The sequence below is a fragment of the Pipra filicauda genome, unplaced genomic scaffold (assembly GCF_003945595.2).
Source record: "Pipra filicauda isolate LSUMZ 115617 unplaced genomic scaffold, ASM394559v2 scaffold77_size3566232_pilon, whole genome shotgun sequence".
In the NCBI taxonomy this organism is placed as follows: Eukaryota; Metazoa; Chordata; class Aves; order Passeriformes; family Pipridae; genus Pipra; species Pipra filicauda.
In genome coordinates this window covers 2022874-2046730 of record NW_024104953.1, presented here as the reverse complement: position 1 = coordinate 2046730, position 23857 = coordinate 2022874, and the positions used below count along the sequence as shown (strand labels likewise).

Below are 23857 nucleotides of genomic sequence, written 5' to 3'. Positions count from 1 at the left end.
GGTTATGAGATTAGTGTATCTGAACACGGGCCTTCGTGGTTCCAGACGTTACTAATTTGGGATTATTGTCTACAAATAGTTGTGGCTTGGGGGCCTTTGTGGCTGTCGCCATTTGGGTTATGACTTTTGTTAGTCATCACTCAGCTCTGATAAATCTACATAAGAAAAAGATCATCTTACTAAAGCTGATAAGAAATTAGACCCTCTCATGTTCAAAGACAGCTGACATCTTGTTCCAGGCACGGATGAATAGGGCTGACAGTGGAATAAAAAGTTATTTGCCTTAACCAAACTCTCTTTATAGGGGAAAATATAATTCGCAAAGAATATGTAGCAGATTGCTCCGAGTAACCATAAAACTAGATGGCTGGCAAACACTTATCTGAACAGCTTATCCTCATACTGTTTCCATTACTCTCCCTGGTTAGGCAAGAAATCCCAGGAGACAACATGTTCTCTGGGAAAAACTCAAGACCCTAACCCAAATGTCAGTAGCAATCATATAGATGTAGAGCTGGCTGCCTTTTGGTAAATGCTGATGCCTTTTCAGAGTTGCTGGTTTGGCTTCTTTTTGAAATAAATAAAAATATAAATAAATATAAAGGAGGGTAACTCACTCGCAAAAAGCTGAGATACTGTTCTTTAAGATGATACATTTTGGCAAAATTTGCTTTAATTTTAATTGTTGAAGAAAACCAGAAAGTGTATTTTTTTTTCCTGAAATCTGCTGCCACTTCTTGGTGCTGTTTCTGCCTGGCAGAAGGAGAAACAGCACAGGAAGGCAGAGTTGCACCTAATATTATTAATTTTTGTGTTCTTGCAGGTATAAGGCAGAACATAACCCAATGTCCACCTCAGTGAGGTTCATATCGTATCCTCTGGGTCTTTTTGCATGTTGCATTTTGAAAACCGAATGACGGATTGTACGTTCACACCAAGGTTACTGAGCTATTCCACAGTGCCTAAGGAAAGTCTGTGAATTCCTTTTACACCTCCTCCAGCAGCACATTTCTTTTATCACCAATAACACGAGCGATGGACTGAAGTTCACCTTCACAGAGGTTGGAGCAAGGTGTGATGTGTCTCCCCCATCCTGCCTGGGTGACAGCGGGGCCCAGTGCCTCTAGGTGCAGTTTATCCTTGTGCCACTTCTGAGCCTGAATTTCACATCAAGAATTCACACCTCTTTTTTTTTTTTTTTTTTTTAAATCAAATAAACTGGGTTGAAAAGTTTAAAAAAGAAAATATTCCTTTTAAAGGCTTTTTGAATTTGTCAAAAATTTGTCAAAAAACAATATTTAACCACTTGGGGGGTTCTCCCCCATTTGGTAATTCTCTGAACTTAAGCTTTTCTGGTTGAGACACCTGGGGAAAAAGAAAAAAATAATTAAAGAGTAAAGAGATTGAAAGCCAAATCTTTCAGTGGTTTACAAGTTGGTATTTTCCATTATATTGAAAACCAATAAATATAAAGTTATTTTTACTCCCTCCTGGAATAAATCCATTTTCAAAAGCTTGGCTGGCAAAACCCAACAAGTCAATTTGCACCTAAAATCTTTCACTCGCTCACTTTCATTCCACTTTGAGAACTGCAGGAGAAACTCAAGGTTGCCTGATGTGTGAGTGGTTTTTTGGTGTTGCTTGTTGTTGCAGAATATGAGGCATAGAAGGCCCATGACTGAGGCTCCCTTTTTCCTTTCCTAACTGTATTATGTTGTCATTTGGCTGCACAGCAGGGATTGAAAACTCTCCTCCTTTGAATTACTGGCATGTCAGTAACTCACTTACCACATGCTGCTTTCTGAAGGAAAAACACCCTCTCAAACCCATCAAAGTGTACGTTTTCCTTGATATGGACAACATTTCCTATCCCTTATTTCAGTGACAGATTAAGTCATTTGTGCAATGACCTCTGACACGAGCATTAATACCTTGGTCCTGGATTTCCATACTGTTTGCTCACTTTGCCACCGGTGTTGGTGACAGTGTGCAAATATCTTGATGCATTAGAGAGCATCTGAGCCACGCAGGACTGCTTCTTCTGACCTCCTTCCTTCCAGTTGGTTCCTTTAAAAACACATTTCCCTGTGCTACCAGACAAGCCTGGCCAGGTTTTGTTCCAGCTGTGAAGCAGCTTGGATGGGGGACAGCTGGAAGATTGGAAGTCACAGGGCAAAGTGTGCCCAGCGTGAATTTGCCCATCACAGGATTGAAACGACGTCTGTAAATCACAGTCACTTTTAATAAGCTCCTGAAAAATAAAATCCTGGGCATTAAGTCTCCTGGAGGGAGCTGTACCTCCCACAGCAAAACAGCAACATGCCCCCTTTCCCTCTGCCAAAGTAAAAAGGAAAAGGACGAAACTCCTGAAAGCTCCACACAGTGCAAAGGAAGCTGCACATCTCCTCACATCCAGCAACCACACAGAGATCCACACTGACTGGAAGAACGGCTCCACTGTTTCTTCCCTCATTTATTCTCCAGAGAGATGTTGTTAAAAATATTTTGCTTTTGATGTATCTGCATAGATTACAGGCAGAGAAGCTGCTGACCACAGGGGGATACACACAGAGCTTGCCTCTTAACTGCTGGCCCTGAGTCTGTTCCAGAGCCACAAAGCTGTGCAGTCCAGAGCTGAACTCGGGGTGAGCAGTTCAAACAAATCCCAAATCTCCAAGCTGCACTCGGTCAAACTGCTCGGCTCACCTTCCATATCAAAAGCATACATAATTACAGAGATGAAGGGATACACCAGCCCTGATGTACTCAGAAGGATGGTGAACTTCAGCCTTCACCTGGAGATGATTCTCCTTTGCTTAGATCTGCTTGGGAATGACATGATTGATTTTTTTTTTTTTTTTAAGGAGCATTAAAAAAGCAGTGACTGCATGGAGCTGTTATTGCAAACAGGTTCACATATCAGCATTTCCTGAAGAACCACTTGTATTGCTTTTCTGCTGCTCAGTACTACCATTTGTACAATTTGCAAAATGAAAGCTGTTATCATTCAGAAAACTAAAATCCTTTTGGCCCTGTGCCATGCAACACCATTCACCTACTAAAATTAGCAGTAGCTTCTTCCTAAGGAAGTTTTCAGAAGGGGAACAAAAATACTTAGAAATGTTTTCCCATGAAACCTGCTGTGCAGCCACAGACCTGCACTTCTAATGTATAGCAGACCTCAAACCACACTGGGATCCAAACTATAGTCTCAAATGTTGCTGGAAAAACTTCTTGCAGCCTGATGTGGAACACAAATACTGTCTTGAAAGACAAGGTACAGCTCTGTATCCTTTAGCTACAAGACAGAATTCCCTCCTACAAAAGGTACCTGAACGAAGGGGAAGCAGTGTCAGATCCTGCTGAACCCACAGGGATTCAGATAACCTTGGTGTGGACACTGAGAGGGTTTTTGGGTAAGTTTCTTGACCTCTCCACCTTTCCTTGTGTTAAAATAAGGTGAGCAAGCCTAAGGTCCTTCTGTAAAGCACTGCATTGAAACAGTGACTTCAAAATTAAGGTCAAAAGAAAGTAACTTCACTGGGCTTTGCATATATTTCAACTTATGAAATAAATATTTTGCTAACCTGAGGTTGAAGTAATTTTCCTTATGTCAAATATATATTTCTTTTGAAGGAAGTGGTTTATAAAACATTCTGGCTGCAGGGGAGGAGAAATATGTGCATGTGCAGAGCTGCCTTACTGCTGCCCTGGTACCTCTGCAGCACTTGGCAGCCTTTGCTGGGGCAAATACTCTTTTACTGGGTTTGGTCAGGCCTCTTGTTAGCAGTAGGAATACTTGAGGTGAAATGACACAACAGGTTCGGTGTAATTCAGGGTTCCTTGGGTGAGAGTTTGTTTACTGTGTAAGGACAGTCAATAAATATTTGCATCAGAGTTGTCACTGACTGTGGGATGTCAGAATAAAAGCACCCAAAATCCATCTGTCTTGGAGAGAGGTGCCCAAGCCTCTCATGAGGACAGACAGGCAAGTCTCCGAACACATCCCAGTCAAGGCCAGGCATCCTAAGGAACACATACCTTCAGGCACGGGGCTGTGACATATGGCAAACACTGAGCTGTGACAGCAGTGAGGTGTTTGGGAGAAGGCACATGACACAGCTCACAGCCAGAAACAAGGATGAAGCCGTGCAGGCGTCGGTCAACACGGATTCCACACGCTCCAGCTGGTACAGAACCACAGCCAGGCTATCCCACAGTGCTGAGCACAGCCAGCACCTGGCCTGCAGCACTACCAGAAAAACCCACAGATAAAAGCTGAGGAGCAGCCTTTCCCAACTGCCCCCCGTGCATGAGCAAAGTATCACATTAGATTTCGATTTTTTTAAGAAATGTGATATTAGATTTTCTCATATAAAGGCTAGAAATAACACAGAACACCCAAAGCAGCAAAACCCCCCAGATTTTACCTTTCATTTCCTGGCCGAAGCACAGCCTGGGTAAGAGCAGAGCCTACAAAACAGACTTCTCAGCACAATCTTGGCAGCCTCTCCTTGCAAGCAGGTCCTGCCCTCAGCCAGGTTCCAGCTCACCCAGCCAGGGGCCCGGCCAACTGTGACTGGAGCTCCTGCAGAGCTTTTCCCACTAGGCTTTCTAATTAAAACTGAAAGAAAGAGAAGACTAATTCAGCAACAGCAGAACAGCCCAGACGAAACACCGCTCACAGAGCAGAGATGCTGAGCACGTGTTTGTGCTCTTGGCCCCACACACCCCTGAGCTCGCCTTGCTGCAGCAGGGCTGCTTCAGCCTGTGGGGCTGGGGTGGTAGTGTAAGATCCTCAGGCCATTTGGCAGAGAAATCTCCATGCCCCAGTTTCCCCACCTGTGAAAAAACCCCAATATTTTTCCTGTAACAGCTGTGAAAATCCAAGCAGGAAAGGAGAAAAGGTGCTTGGCTTCAATAACACAATCAACGCAGCAATGCCCAAGTAAAACTCCTTCCATGCCTGTCCTGCAATGTTGTCCATGGCTGGAATCATCCCCAGATGATGGGAGCCTAAAAAAACAGGCAGCTACTGCTGGTCCTAAGGCTCAGATCAGTGGTCCCATTCCCACCACGCTCCTCACCCAAAGCCTGAGCTGATTGTGACTCCACCACTGAACCACCCCACGGGGCACTGAGGTTGTTGAAAGGCCAAGGGTTTGGTGTTAAACACTGCCTGGTGGGTCTGACATGGCTGTGCCACCTTCTGCCACACTGGCAGAGGGCTGAGTGTGGCACTGCCTGTGATTATAAAATTCCTGTGTTCTCCACAGCCTTGTTTGGCTGTATGGAGTGTGCATCTCTTCTGAAGAGCATCCAGGTAAGATGCCTCAGGGCAAATACAAAAGCACAGAGGAACACTGGTAGAAAAAAAGCCAAGTGTCAGTTCAGAGGAATTATAAGGGATGTGAGGATTTCAACAGAGAGTAATTCAGCCTGGATATACCCACCCTCTGAGGGACAGAGAATATTGGCAATGGTGCAGCAGCTGTGACTAAACCAGGCTCATGCTGACATCTCTGTGATGGCAACAGACCTGCCCTCATCATGCTGCCCAACATCCCTCCATCCATCCCTCTCTCCATGCCCATCCCCAGCCTCTGAAGCCCAAACTCCAGCCCCATCTGGATTTAACATGGCACTGCTGTGATCTGCTGAGGTGCTGAGTTACAGTTGCCTAAAGCCTGGGGTCTGCTGAGCCAGGCCCTGCACACTCCCACTTTTCCTCTTTTAATACCTGAAAGAAAATGGCTCAGGCAATGCCTTCTCTAAATGGAGCAGACACATTACTGTCTTTGGTATAGGGTGAACAAAAGTGGCTAAAATGGAAGGTCTGACAGTTTTTCTATCACAAACTGTATCATCAGAGTTTCACTTCTCCGCTGCAAACAGCTGTAGGCTGGGACTTGGCAACAGGATGTCCGACAAAAAGCGCATTTTTATTTTCTGAACCTTTATTTTGTTGGTGCCCATCCCTGCATTCTGCACACACAAACGTTGGGCTGCTGTTAGAGATGCTTTTGCCATCCTTATGGGATGGAGGAGACAAGACAGCCTGTGTTTAAAGGTGAACTTAGTAGTGCAGGCTCGTGGCTGACCCCTTGATGATTTTAACATAGCTTTAGGAGTGTGAAAATAGAGCTATGGGCTAAACCTATAGTGCCAATGGAAAAGAGCAATGAGATCCCCCTCAGTGTGCTACAGACACACGGTGGTTGGATGTGACATGTTTTTCTCTTTGTCTTTGTTAAACTGACAAGCTGTTCTGTGGAAATAAACACACCCAGCACAGTCGTCTGTCTGTCCAGGGCGCTGAACTTCCCAGCAGGATTCTCAGCTGCTCTGGTACCTGCAAAAATCTGATGTGTGAAATTGTGGGTGGGAGGCAAGTGTGGGGAAAGAAAAAAAAAAAAAGGCTTATGGCAGAAAGCACCAAGGCAAATCGTGTTATGGACTTTGTTGTTATTCTCACTCTGGACTATCTCTGTCCTCTAGTGGAAAATCTCTCCCTCAAAACTGGATGTGAGCCTGACCCTGAATAGCTCCTTGCTTTTCTGTATCATATGTTTTTTCCTCTCCCTTTTACTGTCAGAGGGGATTCTTTGATGCTCTTTCTCCTACAGAGTCTGTTTTCCAGTTGCTATGGCTGTGAACAGCCAGAGAAGCAGCATTCCCAGGAACCAGAGAAAAATGTGGTTGGTGATAGCTTAGCACAGTGTTTCAAATATCAATTGTCCTGACTAACAGATCACACAGGCTCTGACATAAAGTTCAGGTCTCGGCATTCAAGCCTGGCCGCAAAGAGTAGGAATTTGGTAAAAGGACAGATTTTCCTCCAGGATTACCCCAGCGTGTCCAGGCTGGTGAGAAATCTGCAGTCAACTGGAGGAGTTTGTCACGGTCAAAACCAAAAAGCAAAACATCACGAAAGATGAAGATTCTAGCAGATCTTTGCTTGTCCCTGGCAATTTCTTTGATGTTGTTCCAGGAGGTGTGGTGGGCTGTTCTGCCCAAATGTACATTTGTAGGAGCTTAAACCACCTTCGAGAGCCCTGTACGAGACCTGGAGGCTGTTCCCTGGCAGGAGATTCAGCGCTGGGATGGATTTTCTCATGGAAGTTCAGTTTGATGTTAAACACCTGACTTGAAGGTGTTTAACCTTGAATCTGGGGACTTTTGAGAGCTGTGACCAAAAGCTGCCAAAAGAAGAGACAAAACAGAGACACCCAGGAGGTGCCCACAAGGAGTGTTACACTGCAGCCTTGGGAACATGAGAAGTGGCAGTTGGGAATGGATATTTTACATCCAATTCGTTGTTCCTGAAGGTAAAGGATGATGAAAGGCATTTCCCTAAGGTAGAAAGAACTTTCTTGTGTACCAGTTTAACCTAACTCCCAACTGTGGAAGCTTGGGGCAATCCAACAGCCCTTGCTATTTTATATTTTCCCATTCAGTATGATCAAGCTGTACTGAAGACAAATGGAACTTTTTAGTCTAATAGTGCATTCACTGGAAAACATTTATTTACTTCAGTTGAAACACTCCACAAGCCCCTGTCAAATTCCTTTGTTAGAAAACAGCACAAAACAATCGAAGGAAGAGTCCCTACTTTCTCAAAACAAAACACCCTGACCTGCTGATCTGAAACCAATTCATCTTGAGGTTCACCTAGCTTTTATTTCAGAAGATAGAAAGGCCATCTCATTCCCAAATTCCATAAACTTTGAGTTTAAACCAAACCAAAAAGCATCTATTTGTGCACTTGTGCATTAGACGCTCTTGGCACCTGTCAGCTTCTCCATTTCAGTCTACATCTTATTATATTTTCAGTCTTGACACTGCCCTGCAGTGACAAGTTCCACAGATGAATTGCCACATGTTAAGAAAGGATTTTCCTCCCTCCCTCCCAACTAAGAGCCTGCCTTGAACTTCAGACTGGTTTCCTTATGTGTATTTAAATAAATAGCAAGCTTGCAAGGGAATATACACACTCATCACTTAGCTCAAGGTTCATAATAAGCATGTAGGAGCTCAGACTTACTTGGTTCCGTGGGTCTGTGCTTTAGATAGCTGGAAAAACTTCTGATTACTTTCTGTTCCCAGAAATTGAAGTGTAAACCTCGGGTCCATCTCAGAGCCTCAGTATGAAGCAGGGAACACATCCAACTGACCCACAAAAATCCTTTCTCGGGCCACTGCATTGTGCTGAAAAGGGGAAATATTTGTGAACAGAGAACAGCAGCTCAGAAATAATTATTTTCTAATGGTACCTGCTCTACTTGGGTCATTTTCTGCTCATTTCCTTCTGCTGTGTCAATGCCTCTGATCCTCCATGGTCTGGTTTCAACGTGGGGAACAGCAGGCATCTTACACATCCATTTGTGCAGGGCTGAATTTGGATGTCAGCAATTTGTTATGGATACCTCCTGCTGCATGATAGGGATGTTTTCTGCAGAGTGACAGCTGAGTAATCTCTCCCTGCATGTACAGCAGATTAAAAAACCTGAAAATCCTCTGTCCCTACAGACTGCCAGGCAAACAAGCACAAGGAGACAACGATCAGCTGGGGCTCTAGAGATAAACTAAATAATTACCTGGTGCTTATTAGCAGCTTATTAACACAAATCTAATTTTATCACTGCAGGTAGAATTCTGCATGAAAATGTTTGATGAGCAATGACAAAGTTTTCACTCCTTGCCACACAGCCTGCAACACCCTTGAGAGAGCAGAACAGTAAAATCACAAAACTCCTGGTGTGTGAAAGGGTAAAAGATTACTGTTGGAAGCACCTAAAAAGAAGGGAATTGGTCCTATAAATTTACAGACATTTGCTTCCAGAAGGCCAAAGTTAAGCATTCACTCTGTGAAGCCAGAGCAAACATAATATTGCTGAGATTTTCTTTTGCATTAAGTGATATATATATAGATATAGATACATAGAGAGAGAGAGAGGTGTATATATATTTTTCTTTTGAAGTTACAAGAATAATTTCCCATCTTCAGTTATTTAGGAAGAAATGATCCCTGTGACTCAGGACAGAAGGGCTGCCTGCTTTTTAATAATCACATCTTCTGGGTTGAACCTGAAAGCAGCAGCAGCCAGAGCTGAGGCTCAGCAGAAGCTGACCCAGGCCACCCCTTCCTCACTTCCCCACATCACCATGACTTCCAGGCAGAAGGAAGCAAAGCAGTCTCTTTTCTTTTTTTCTTTAGTGCAAACAGGTAAAATATTTAAGCTTTGAAATAACTAATTACCCTCCCTTTGAACTCTCCCAAGGACAGTTTTAAAGAAAAGACGGAAGATTGCTGATAAATGCATATGCTTCTGGGTAAGAAGGAAAGCAGTGAGGATCTGAGGAGCAGTGAGGACGGCAGCGTGCCAGGCAGTGTCACGTCCCTGCCACCTTGTGACAAGGCGCTACAACTGCAAAGCCCCAAAGCCGGCAAGCCCTGGAGCTTTCAGATGGACCTTGTTCTCTCCCCGGCTCCCCAGGGGGAAACACAAGGGCGGATGTCCAGAGTCCCAGGCAGGGATAAAGTTCCTGCCATGCTGTCTGGGGACAAGACCCTCTCTGCAGGTCTATCACAAGCTTCATTTTGTTAACATCCACGTGCTGTGTTAGAGCTGGCAGAGGTCAAGGCTTTTTAGAATCATAGGTTTGTTCAGGTTGGAAAAGCCCTCTAAGACCATCGAGTCCAACCATGAACCCAGCACTGCCAAGCCCACTGCTAAACCATGTCCCCAAGTGCCACATCTACACATCTTTTAAATATCTCCAGGGATATTTAAAGGTGACTCAACACTTCCCCGGGCAGCCTGTTCCAATGCCTGACCACCCTTTCAGTGAAGAAATTTTTCCTAATACTCAATCTAAACCTCCCTTGGCACAGCTTGAGGCCATTTCCTATTGCTTCTTAACTGGAGATGTCTTGTTACCTAAAGTTATCTGCTTGTTACTTAGAAGGTCTCTGGGTTGCCTGTATGAGAGAAGAAGTACTCCCACCACATGGAATGGAACCTCAGGAGTTCCCACACGGAGGCAGGGAGAGCTGTGGTCCTCACCAGTGCTCAGATATCACTTTTCAGTGGTTGGCTCTGCTTTTCCTCCCAGGCAGAGCTCTGCAGAGTGCTTCGAACTTGGCTGTTCAGGAGGGGGGAAAAATAGGTTAGCCAAGTTTTTTATCCAGACTTATCTGATGTTTTTGCCTGCTTTGCCTCTTCCTGACTTCCTCGGCCTAAGAAAACAGCTGCCTTTGGCCTTCTAAGGGGAACTTTTATGTAATGCTTGAAAAAAACAACAAGAAAGCGAGTGTCTTATTTTTAAAGACTCAGCCGAGGAGACACGTTATCGCAGCTTCTCCGTCCCCACTGCCTGCAGAGCTGTGGCACTGAGCCAGCACTGCTCCTCCTTCAGTTTATTCCCAAATCTGCTGGGAGAGCTGAAATCTACTTTGGTTTTCCATTGTTCTGGTTTTCCTGCAGAAGATCTTTCACTTAATGGAAAGGGCCTTCCTGCCTCACACGCTGTGTGACAGGTTGCACAGGCTGCGGTGGCCTCTGCTCCAGCTGGGGAGGGGTTTCTTCTTCCACTGGTTCCTGGAGAACCAGGTTGCCCAGAGAAGTTGTGGCTGCCCCATCCCTGGAAGTGCTCAAGGCCAGGCTGGAAGGGAGCTCCAAGCAACCTGGTCTAGTGGAAGGTGTCCCTGCCCATGGCAGGAGAGCTGGAACAAGATGTTCTCTAAGGTCCCTTCCAACCCAAACCATTCCATGATTCTGTGAACTCGGCAGAGCTGGGCACACAAACAGATTTGTGCCTCTGATGCTGTAAAGGATGAGGTGTCGACTGTGAGAGAGCTACACTATCTTCCTTAATATTTACTTTGCAGAGATGCAAACACTTGAAGAGTTTTCCAATGCTACAAAGTTTCAGTGCAGGGAAACGGAGCCATCAAAAGCATGTTGGATAAGTGTGCAGACAAAAATTGTGGACTTGGTCAACTGTCTGTTTTCACAGTTTAGGTAAAGCATGTGCTCACTACCTTGGTGAGGTCTCTGGTGGCTCCACAGGACGTGGGTGAGCTCACGGGGAAGCTGAAGAAGGGGACTGGCAAATTCCAGGGACAAATGATAAAATGCAGTTGAAAGAATTATTTGCTCTGATCAACACCATGATGCTCATCTTTCCATGGATATTGCAAGGGGTTGGTTTTACCATCAACGAGAAGACAAAATACGTGGTTTTAAAGTCCTAAAAGCAACCAACTGAATAAAGGAAGAAGGAGGAAAGCCAAGAGGTTCACCATCACTGTTCATGTAAGAACACAGGGTAGCAAGTCAGGAGATCAGAGTTCAAAGCAAAAAAAAAAGGACAGTTATTCCTGAAATGGCTTGGTAGCCTATGGAAGGCATTGCTGGAGGATGGGGTGGACACAAATAGCTTACATAGGCTAAAGGAGGGGCTCAAAAGCACATGGAGAAGAAAACCTCTAAGGGACCCTAAATACGTAAAAGCTCATCCCCATCAGGACATTCTTGAATGAAAAATAATTATACAAAGAAGGAGCAGTATCATATGTGTTTTCCCTTGTCTTTCTAGCATTCAGACATGACTTTAGCTACTTTTTAAAGCTTTAAAAATAGTATTTTTAAATAATATGAACAACATTTTTACGCTATTGCAGAAAGAAGAACTGCCAACAAGGGGGCCACGTCAGTCTTTGTGGAGCAGAGCCACAGTAATCTGTGACAGAAATTTGATAGGATAAGTCACCCCACAGTGAGTACAAACTTCCATATGAGTTGGCAATTCAGTTCCTCTACATCAGAACTCTAACTAGGATAAGCCAACCTCAGGCATCACAAATGGCAAGATAATAAGAGACACATTGGGGACATGCCTTGGTAATAACAACAGTACAACTTTCACATCAAGTAAGAGTATGGATGGCACAGAGAGGTTACAGAGCCTTTGCTCCCTCATACTAGAAGTCCTACAAGCCACAGTGGATGTGTACATTCGTTTGAAAATTAATTCAGTGTAATTGAAGATGCTTAATTCTGCTAGCAAAGGTTCATAGAGGTTCTTTAAATAATAAATAGGCTTGTAAAGGTGCAAGTTGTCTCTGTCCCCACGCTGAGCCAACCAGAAGTCAGTGAACATAGCCAGCACTGTCTTGGATCTGGGCTAACTTGCCTTTCCACCTTCTGCCCCTGGTAAAATGGCAGTGACAATCCCCCGTGCTACCTAAAACAGTCCCCAGCACGTCTGGCCAGGGTTTATGCCTTAAACATCCCTTGTTCTGGAATTCAAAGGCACATTACAGGACAGTTTATAGGCAGTGTAAGTATATCTTAGAGGCAGTGCAGTCATGGGTCCCGTTGTTCTCAGCTTTGGGGGGCGGGATATTCACACCCCATTGACTTCCAGTGTGAGTAGGAGACTTTAAAGCCCTGTCGGCAGCAGAGGCATTTTCTAAACCCTTCCTGCCTTTGTTAGCACCAGCTCAGAGTCATGTAATCCTGCAAGCTGGAGGTGATCAGCCACCAGCAACGGATTTAATGCCATGGCAATTACACCTCATAGATTAGATTGGGGCCTGATGACATGGTGTTAAGAATGCCTGTGGCAACCAGCAACCTGTCTGTCTTTAGGCTGCTTGCAAGCAAGGAGAGATTTCGCCTGTCCCACGATATTATGTGCTCTTACACTGTACAGGATGATTAGCCACAGAACCTTTAAGAAAAGGAAAGGATTTTTGAGGAATCCTGCTGCGAGGAAAAGATATCTGAGGGAAAAGGAAATTATATCCAATGCTTCTGAAAATCTCATAGGAGCAGGCTGAAGAAATATTTTTCTCTAGGCATGATAATTTGAGAAAGAAATAACTGTAAGCAATGTAGAAATAAATTCTAGATTTAATGTGTCAGGATGGACAGGATCTTTAGGACTTTACCTTGTGTAAAATTTTGTGGGGTCTCCATGTGAACATGCACAGACAATAGGGATTGCTCCACTCAAGTAACAGGCCTGGGGGCATTGCACAGCAGCCTGGGTGAGGGGAAGGTGTCCCTGGCCAGGGCAGGGAGGTTGTAGCTAGGTGGTTTTTAGGGTCCCTTCTAACCCAAACCATTCTATGATGCCATGAAACAGAAGAGTTGCAACAGAGAGGAAGGATAACTTCCTTTGGAAGGTTAATATTTCTCTATAGTTGGAGACATTTGATGGAAGAATGGCTTTGCTCTTACACTGGTCTTGATTGAAGGTGTTTCACTGTGCAGAGCATGGTGTGAGTATGTAAGAAATCAGGTTCTGCCCATGAACCTTGTGTTCACTGCACGCTGTACATAAGTCTGGTGCATACAGAGTTCTTTGGCAGATCACATAGGACCTATAGGGGAACAAAGCCTGTCTTAGAAAGCACAAACAGCCTCAAGTATTTCTGTAATAAGAACAGATACACTCCTGCTCACCGTGTTTGGAAATATCCATAATGGATGTTTCCAGCAGATGGCAACAGCAGACCAGTTTGTGGCGCGAGGGCAGCATTTGAAGGCTGCAAAAAACCTCTCTGAGCTTTACCCAAAGCATCTTCCAGATCTGCTTCTTCCACTCCCAGTACTGTGCCTACTTGGTACCCCAGGGCACTGTTAATATGAAGTGCAGAAGAAATCAGTGCCTGCAGAAAACTTCAGTACAAACTCTGGAGCTTCTGGTGTGTTTACAGGGCTTAAAACATACCTGCTGCATTGTAAACAACCAAAAAAATCTATCTCTTCTCCCTGAGCAGGCATAATTTATCTCCTACATATCTTTTTACAAAATAATAGTGCAAGGGGTGATTAGAGTGGGAGCACAGACAGACGTGAAGAATTAAAAATACAAAGTGTCCAGTGATGTTTTATCAAAAGGTGTCTCTTCCCTGCCATGTGCAGAAGCCAGATTCATGGACTAAACTTTTCTTCACGTTCTTGTCATTGCTTCTGAGCCATCTTAAACAGCTGCTCTTGGGAAGTGCTTGTTACTGCCTTGGAAAAGTGATTACCCTGCTTGAAATTATAGACTCAGCTCTTGGCCTCTGGAGGAAAGAGTTTTGCTGTGGATCCCAGGTGCTGCAGATGCTGATATCCATGGAAGGATCAGGGAGACTCCACAGCCAAGCTCCACCTCGCTCTGCCCAGGCCCTGGGGAAGATGTGGGAGTTATATTTAATAATCATCACCCCTGTACCATTGTTTTTCCATCAAAATTATGAGAGCACTATTGTTTTTAATAAATAGCAATGTTGTTTTGTCATTTGCAAAGTATAACATGAATGAACCTCGAAGACGTAACACAAGATAAATTTACAGCTGAAGGATCCAGTCTTTTCCTCCAAAACTCAATCAATGTGTAGCTTTTCCCTTAAGCTGAAGTACAGGCCAGATCCACAGAATCATTTAGGTTGCAAAAGACCTTCAGGCAGTGAAAATGAGCATTCAGGTGTAATATGAAGCTTGGGGAGCACTGAAGAGCCTGTGAACGTCAACTGATACTCTTTGGAAATGAAAAAAAGTGGAAAGAATTAATTCCAAATGAATCCCCTGCAGAAACAATACAAGGTACAGATGAGGGGGGAGAAATGCCTGAGAACCAAAGCTGGGCTTCAGTGGGATCTAAAGTAGGAATTTTGCAGTTTGCCTGTACCCGATTTAGTTTTCACTGAGATCAGTGAGCAGTGACCACCCCGGTGCAGGAGGTGTCCTGCCAGCTGTGGCTCAGGAGGAGACCTGGCTGCAAGGAAATTCAAGCCCCTCCAGGTTATTATCCTCAACTCCACCTCAGTGTTCTGGAAAAGGAGGCTATTGGTTGTCATTATTACCATTTTTGATAAATGGAGGATCTGCTGCAATGTTCAGCCCTCTTCCCTCAACTGATGCTCTCAGTTGTGGTGCAGGTGAATGCCATCATTCTGCCATTGTTTCACTTCCCTGGGTATTTTCTGTGCAGGGAGCTGCAATGCTATTGTAACTCTTTTCTGTTCTAACATAATTCTTCAAGAAAAATGAGTATGTTGAAGAGAAAACTGCCTTCTAACTGCCTTAAGATCTTTTATCACTCATGGTAACTCCTGGCACACTCACTTGCTGAGTGTGTTATCTTTAAGCTGTTTACAAAATATGTGAATAAATCCAAGTCCAATATGGAAGGTTCCCCTTTGCTCACATTTTGATACAGGGGTGGATTATCACTTTGGAAAGAACTTTACCATTAGCAGATGCAAAAGAAAAAAATCCAACCTACAAAAGCCTGCCACACCACAGCACACAAAGCTACTGCTTTTAATGAGTTAGACTGAGGGCTTTTCTGTTCCTTTGCTCCTCTAATGAGGAGGACTGTGAGGTGTCTTTGAACTAGCTACAGACTTGAAAGATTCAGTAAACAAGGATTCTTTATACCATTTCTGGTAAAAGCTTGTCCTGACAGATGCCTTCTTCCTCCTGAGGTTTAGACCACAGTTTGATCTTTTTTTGTTGTTGTTGCTGTTTTTCTTTAACCCCTGAAGCATTTCACAACAGGATGGGCAAAGGCCCAGCAGTAATTAGACTGATTGAGCACTGGAAGTGAGACAAAAGAGATGGCTGGAAATCACTGTTGTTCTCCAACAATGCTGGGTCCTCAGGTCTCAGTCATTACAATCCAAGTTTTTGAGAGTACCTGGATCCTGGATCCTTGGGTCCTGCTGGAGCTTGGGGGCTGCCTGCTGAGATATCCTCATACAGCTTGTGTATTCACTGGGACAAATCCTCCTCTCCCTGCTGCTGCTGTGTTGTGCCTACAGAGCAGAGAGGGAAGGAGGGGTGTACAGAGGTGTACAGAGATGGCAGTGTACAAACTTCCAGGTGTCACTCACCTGCACTGCAGGGGAAACCTTATTTTTCAAAAGTTTCCATCATGCCATACAAAACACTGAATCCTTCCAAATCTGGAAGTGATAGCCTGGCATGATGCCCCAGGTCATGTCTTACATAAAGAGTTATTTGTCTCTTTATCCCACTTTTACAATTACTCACCAAAGCTACCTTAAATCATAACATCCCAGCCTCTCATGACCTCTCATGACCATGCTTTCTATTGCTTAGCTCAGGTACCCCTTCCTATTCCTCAGGATTCAGAAACTATTGAAATCTTCATGTTTTCCTGATGGTTCCCTCCTTGCAGCCCCTCCTCACACCGACTGGATTACCTGGCAGGTTTTCTAATGTGCAAGACATGGCAGGGGGGGCTGAGGTTGTAGCTTTGAAGGTGCAAGAATAATTAGCCCTGAAGACCTGAAGGCCACCTCATTGTGTTGAGCACACACTCTGGACAGTTTACCTGACTTTTAAGCTGCACAGGTCCATTTCCATGTGCCAGGGTTGGCCTAGTCTCCATCCATGCTGTGGGAAGGTTTTCATCTGGTCCAGGGTTGATTCCACTTTCCTGGCTTGCACATACTCATCAGCACGAGCAACCTTTGATGCCACAGCAGCCTGCAAGAGGTGTGAATGAGCCCTTTTGGCAGTGTCAGCATCACCACTGAAGCCTGTGCTTGCATCACAAATTTTGCCACAGCAGTCCTACCCAAATTTTCTGCTAGCAGCTGTACAGTCCAGCTTCTCTACTGTTTCTCAAGAAGGAAGGCTCTAGGTGTGTGCCCATCCCACAGTCCCAAGGGAGAGACCCTGGGAGAAGCCCTCAGGGCTGGCCTGAGGAGAACAAAGGGTCTGATCTTGAATTTAAGGGTTGTTCTACCCAGGAGACCAGTAAAGGCCAGGATTCATGCTGATTGTGCAGTGTAACAACCCCTCAGAGGGACGTGGCTCTGAATCCCTTTACTTACCCTGTTCTCTGAGGTTTATCATAAAAGAAACAGGTTACAGTTGTCTTTACTCTGCTTAAAGCCTGATGGAATAGGTTCAGAGCTCAGTTATCACGAGCTTTTCCCTGCTGAAAACTAGCAATTTGCCAGAAAACTTCACAGGACAAAACTTTTATCCCCAAAGTAATTTATAATCATTCTGAACTTCAGAGATGTTCAATTACAAAAGTCAAAGGAAAACTAGAACATGCAGACTGAGGCACAGCTGCAAGGGACAGGAAAGGTGGACACTGATACTGAAACACCTATAAATTTCAACTGCTTCTCAGCAATGTTATATTTCTGACGGGAGAAGGGAATAAACAAGCATACAGCTACTTAGGCCTAATGAAAGCTATAGAGAGCTTCTATCTGACAATAAAGGCCTTTTGGCTGTAATATTGACATTTTTATGACTATTAACTCATTGGAGACTTGCCTACACACAAATAAATGCTGCTTTAAGGGACCAAATCTTCTTTACCAAAGCCAGTGTACTGGGGCATACTGGCCAGCTTATTTTCATCCAGAAAAATCAAATAAGCTTTCCCAGTACAAGGATCCTCTCTAGCAGCAGGACTGCTGCACTGTAATGCTGGCACTGGTGTAATCAGAGAGGTCAGGAATCAGGTAACACCACCAAAACTGCTTTATCTTTACCAATTGAAAAAAAAAGAAAAAGTTAAAGCTGCTGGGGTTAATGCATTGGGGGGTTTGAGTGTGCTTTATTGGTGTGGTGTTCTTGCACCCCGTGCCAGGGCATGAGCACAACAAGCCATGATGTTTGCCTGGAATTAATGAATATTCAGTTACGGGCAGCTTTAAGCACCAGACTGAGTTGGGACACAGCACACGGTAGTATAATTTGTTGGAATAAACTGGTCTGGTGGAGAACAATGTTTTGAAAGATTTTGAATGTTTGGGGAAAGAGCTGGCAAAGCCTGCGACGCAATTCCCATCATGAGGTAACCTATCATCAAACACTGGCTTCGAAAACAAAATCTGGCAGATTTGAAGTTTACCACATTATGTCTCCCAATCTGCTTTCGTAGCCTTTCTCTTCCTCAAATGCTGAGGCTGTGTGGAGTTTTCCATGTTGTGCTGGGAAAACAGAACGTTTTGCCAATGCGCTCCTTACTTTTGGTTATTTTTAAATCTCTGCAAAAAGCTCCCACTTTCTTCTGTAGCCAGTGCCTATTGTTTATGGAAGCAGTTTCAATTTACTTTCTATAAGAAAAAAAAAAATAAATTAATCTACTGCCTCGAAAGCGCTGCAAGTATCCGCATTGTTCCGCTGCATTGTTTTCCTTACAAAAAAGGAATTCCTTGGAACCACAGAGGCATTGAGTCTACTCAGCTCACTCTTTTTCAACTCCCCCCTGCTCTCAAATAGTGGCTTTCAAGCAGTGACCTTTCTTTTTCGTGGAGGCCAGCTTGTTATTGTGGGTTGGATTTCCCTGCTGATTGTTCTGCGTTTCCTCCCGCGCTGCTCTGCGGCTGCCGCTGCTCCCGGCAGGGTGACCAGAGTGACCACCCTGTGCTTGGCACACACACAGCCCTGGGTGGCTGTGGGTGACCATGGCCACTGGCAGCCTCTCCCACCTTCACATGGACGGCCAAAAAACCCACCAGCTGCTCATAAGAGCCGCAAATTATTAAAATCTGGCAGAGGAGGTCATTAACCACCTTGTACACATGGTGTATAATCATTGTCTGGATGCTAAAGAATCCAAGAGCAGCTTTCTAGAACTGCTCTCAAAAAGCTTTGTCCACGGGCATCTTAGCAAGACACACATAAAAATATGAACTTTTCTAGTGAAACAGCTGATACACTTCTCTGTGGGAATAATTACTTGTCATCCCCCACATATTCTCTTTCTTGTAACAAGCTTTTTCCCTTCATATTAAAAACCTTTTGCAAGGACATGAAGAATCCATCTCTTTTCACATAGTACTTCTGCAGGACCTGAAATAGTTTGTGTCACTAAAAAAACACTGAACCCACAAGCAGAAAGCATGAGATACGTAGGAATCAGAGCAAGCCTTGAAATCAGTCAAAATCTCTAATATAATCTTTAAACAAATATCTTGGATACTCTAAGCAGAGAGGAGCAAAGTCCTCACACTTCATTCTTTTTTTGAGAAAGCAAAGTTAAGCTGTAAAATACGTGTTCACTGTGCTGAAAGATCTCATCTTGATTTCTAGATGCTGCCACTGAGCCTGGCAATGAGTTCTGCCAAAAAATAAACTGGGACATCTCAAATACACTCAGCAGCAAAGCATGTGCATCTCGATTCCTTGAGGACTGCTGCAGGCCCAGGGATCTGGAGCTCTGAGGAAACAGGCTTTATTTTAGAAGCAACATGCTCTGGTGTATTCATAAGAAAATATTCTCAGAAATTCCAGTTCACCAGGAGTTTCAAAGCTGCTTGTTTCAGTCTCACTCAGGATGTAACCCAGGTGTGAAGAGACAAGGTTTCTTGTTTTCGTGTGAACTCGAAGTGCTGCTTTTCATCCAAAGCCCATCAAGACCTTACTCTCAACTATTGTGTACAAGGCACAATTAGTGGAATCATCTAAAGATTCATCTTATTTTGAAGTCATTTATATTTCAGGGTTCAAACTGGGACAAAGTGTATTCTTTCACCCAAAATATTTGTAAAATTTTTCGCTTCTGTTTCTTTCCCAAAATTAGTTTCTGTCTGCCACTGACTGCATGAAAAACCTAAATGTCCAAATTTTGAGAAATGTTTACCTATTTTTATGTCTATCTGGTTAATTTTACAAACTTCGGGTAAAGAAGGAAAAAAAAGGTGATTCTAATATAATCTTTTGTCTTGTACTTAGTTCATGGAGAGGTGTGATAGGATGCTGAGAACCTGTGCTAGTCAAACTTTGAATGCACTGCACTAACGGTATAGGTAAAGCTTTAAATAATCAGAAAAATAATAAAATAAGTGGGAACAAAAAAGAGAAAATGACCTCCTCACACACAGTGAATCCTTCAACCTTGGCAAATATCTACTGTGTTCAGAAAACAGGCTGTGAGACAGAAGGAAGGTGACAAAAAGGAGAAAAAACAACATCTGAAATTTCAAAATGTTTTCTAAAAGATGAAAATTTAAATTTAAGGGAAATATTTTGCTGCACTAAATACTTCTTATACAAAAGTCTATTTTACAAGATAAATGTCTACGACACAAATGTTGGCCATCTGTAAGTGCAGCAGTGAGCTAAGGCAGCAAGATGGAAAAGGTGTTGTGGCAAATTGCCTTGCCTCCCTCTCTGGAGCACTGCATTGCAATGAGCTGGCCCGTGGCCCAAAAGCAGCAAATGCCATATTTGTGTTGTGAGAAATGCAAGGTGCTTGGCCTGGGAAAAGTGGCTTCCCAGAAGCACAGCCAGACCCCTTCTTGTGTCCACACTTGCTGTTCCAGAACCACTTCAGTAATATACTTCTCACTGCATCCCAAGTGAAAAATTTCCTCATCTCTATTTCCGCTTAGAGACAAATCACTTTTTCCTCCTTGCAAGTAATTTGGGCTACAAATACAGCAATGAATATTCTACTTAGTAGTAAAAAGGGAAATAAATATGTATGAGTGGCTTTCATGCTATTTGTGTGGGCCTGTGTGTGTGAGCTCAGGCAAACATAAACACGCAAATATATCTTGTGTCTACAGAACGTCCGTGCGAGTTCAGTGGCTCAGTTCCAGCACACCTATAGACACCCATCCTCGACATATGAAAAATGTTTAAAAAACATTCTTAAAACCCTCTGAAATCTCCAAAAACATAAAAACACCTGCCTCACTTAGGAGCCTGCACTTGTTTTATCCAACAGTGTTTATACTCGGAATGTACATCACACTGCTCGTGTGAGACACCATTATTCTAAAGTCCTCCAAAGTTTATTCTCAACTCTCTGAAAAAGTATTAACTTCCTTCTTCAATCCCTCTTTTAACACATCTCCTCACCCCTTCATTGATTCCCCTCCCTGGAATGCTTCTATTCATCCCACTAATGAGAGGCAGATTGATTTCTATCATTTCACCTTCGGTTGCCTTATTGATGCACTGACTGCCCAGAGGGAAGAGAGTCACCTTTTGGTGGCAGTGACAGAGAAACTCAGTCAGAGGACACTGATTGCACTGAGACAGCTGCAATCTGAGTTGCAAGAAACTTGGGGCTATTCTGATTTACACAAATTCAACATCCTTTCACCATAACGATGAGGATTTTCTGAGAGATAAAGCTAAATTATGAACTGATCAGAGCTTCCTGGCAACAGCGAACTTGGTGTTTGTTTTAAAACGAATGGCTGTCTTTTCAGAATCTGAGATTATCTGCTAAGTGATTACATACCTATACACATGGCAAAAGATTAGCACCTTCCACACACACCTTCCATCAGTGTTATTCTTTCATGCCCAGTCACCTCTGCTGGTCCATTCTGAGATGTGAGCTGTGAGAAACGCAGCTGTTGAATTACAGGGAAAGTTAAGAAAGTGATTTGGAGGGCACATCTTTCCAGCAGTTCAAAGACTGTTCAAACAATTCTGTTTCTTCTGTCTCTCTCCTGTTTTTTTTTTTTTATTTATTTATTTTTTTTAATTTATTTTTATTTTTATTTTTTTATTTTAATTTAGTCTTCAGTGTCTCTCTCTTTTCCCAGGAGTACATGTTAAAGGAAGTTCAACTAATCAGGAGGTTATATCCCATTTCCATGTTATTCCAGCCTTACTCAAAGAGATGATATATTTGATAGCTTTTAGCTTGGCTCTATCACTCTGCATTTCCCCCTTTTATCCACATTGCACTTATAATTTGTGATGGGCAAATCTCAAAAGATTAGAAGCTGGGCTTGGATAAGCAACTGTATGTTTGAAGTTTACTTTTCAATTTTAAGAGATCAGGGTCACTGCAAAAAGTGTCTGAATTATCTGCTTCAAATTCATGGGATTTGAATGACCAAAGACTTTGGGAAGAGGAACAAAGTGATAACTGTATTTCCAACTAACATAGCTACAGTGCCCAAAAATTAAACAGGCCAAGGGGATTTATTATTTTCAGTAGCATCGGGAGAAATGAGAGCTGAAGGCATCAGAGGATTTTTCTACCTTGGAGTAGGACTTGAATGCTGTGTTCCATGTAAAGCTTAAAGGCTTTATCCTTTGGATGCTCTGGCCAGAGAAGGGGCAGGGGGCAGAGCTAAATACTGTGAATGCTGTACAGAAATTAAAATCTGTGTGCTCCCCAAACAGACCAGTAACTGGAAGGCACCTCTATTATTCTCTGGGCTGCAGAGTGCACTCTTAACTCACCCTCCCTACAAGACTCTGTTATTGTTACTGTGGAAACCTTAACAGTGATTTTTCACTGACATTTGGCACTACTTTAAAATCAACTTTCCATAGAGATAGATCAACTCCAGCATTGGCCTTGACTGTATTTTCTCACTGAGAAAGCAGACAGGAGATGAAAATCAAAGTTTAATCCTGTTGCCTGCTGTAGCAAAGCACAATGCAATGCCTATCTGGGAAGTAGCATCTCCCTTTTTATTTATCTATTGTATGTCTGTGTCTGAGACAAGTACGTTCTTGCTCTGTTTCCAAGCAGAATAGCACCACAGAAAATAGTTCTGAAGAACAAAACAAATACATCTACATTTCTTGTAATGCTGTTCATCAGCTAAAAAAATTATGGCTACAGAAAACAGAAAAGTCTGAGTGAAACTGGGGGGGTGGTGATGAAATTTTGCTTTGTCAAAAAAATTCTCATCAGGGGCTCATGAGGGTTCCTGTGGGTTATAAGCAGAAGACAAGCAGTTTACAAGGTTTTGAGCTTTATTTTTGCAGACCTGCAGAAGTCCAAGACACAAACATTTTGGGGCAGGAGTTGGGGAAACATTACTGACATTTGCCACAGGCATCTAAAGTGGAACCCAGACACTGCAGCTCTTTTGCACAAAGAAAATAATTTCTCTAGTGCAGGCACAATGGACGCTGAGCTCTTTGGAAGATCTGGCCTAAAAAAAGTGGGACAATTAAAAAAAAAAATGGTTTCCTCTAATGGGTGGTATGAGGCTTGGGGAATGAATGTTTGTGGAGCACTCAGACCCTGGTATGAAAAGGTGCTGTAAAAGTTCAAAGTATTATTGTTATGGAATACTTACTCAGCAAGGCAGGGGAATATCAAAGGCTTTCTTCTCCCAGCTGGCTCGGGCTTATCTCAAGGAACTGTTGGTGGGTGGTGATTGCTCTCAGGGACTGGTGATGACAGAGGAGTGAAGGCACTAACTTTGCTTGCAGAGCTGCTCTGGGCACCCTCCTGGACCCGCCAAGGCTCCAGTTCCTCCTTGGTGCTTTTTGGTGCGCACACACACCCTGTTCCCAGAGAAAAGCCTGGAATGAAAACAGAGAGCTCTGACACCTGGCTAATGGAGGCACTCAGGCAAGGGCTTTCACTTGAAACTGGTACATTGGGAAATAATTGATACAAATTGCTTCAGACATTCAAGGCTGCTGGTTCTCCTTCCCACAGGCTATTTTTAGGCCCAATTAGGCAGATAAAATGACACCGGAATTAATTTGGGTACACTCGAATGTTTGGGCTTGCTTTTTCTTTTTTTTTTTTAATGCTTCTCTCTAGATATGTGGCAAATGTCTGAATTATAAAAGGCAGATAAAGGGGTTTTTATTTCCCTCCCTTCTCTGCTAAACAATGTTCAAGCACTGAAAGACTTGCTCGCTGCAAAACTACTTAGGGCTGATTGCTGGGGAATTTCCTCTCACCACCTTAAACCCAAAGCAAATAACAGAATATGAAATAACACATATTCTTGGCATCAGGTTGCACGAGAGCTCCCCTTGGTCTGCTGCAAAGCAAAGGCTACCAACCCACCCTTCAGAAGAAGATAAAATACAATTAACAAATTCATTATATAAATATTTTGGGTGGGGAGATATGAATT

At 43.5% G+C, this 23857-nt stretch overlaps 1 long non-coding RNA gene across 1 annotated transcript; it reads right to left on the bottom strand.

Annotated features, from left to right (window-relative positions):
• Positions 1-1305: 1305 nt before the first annotated feature.
• Positions 1306-23279, bottom strand: LOC114002197. The gene is made up of 6 exons (XR_003545794.2): positions 23060-23279; positions 16360-16514; positions 15700-15817; positions 8045-8208; positions 4431-4624; positions 1306-1365 (listed from the first exon to the last, which is right to left on the bottom strand). It is a non-coding gene; the product is annotated as an uncharacterized LOC114002197 (long non-coding RNA).
• Between the last annotated feature and the right edge of the window lie 578 nt (positions 23280-23857).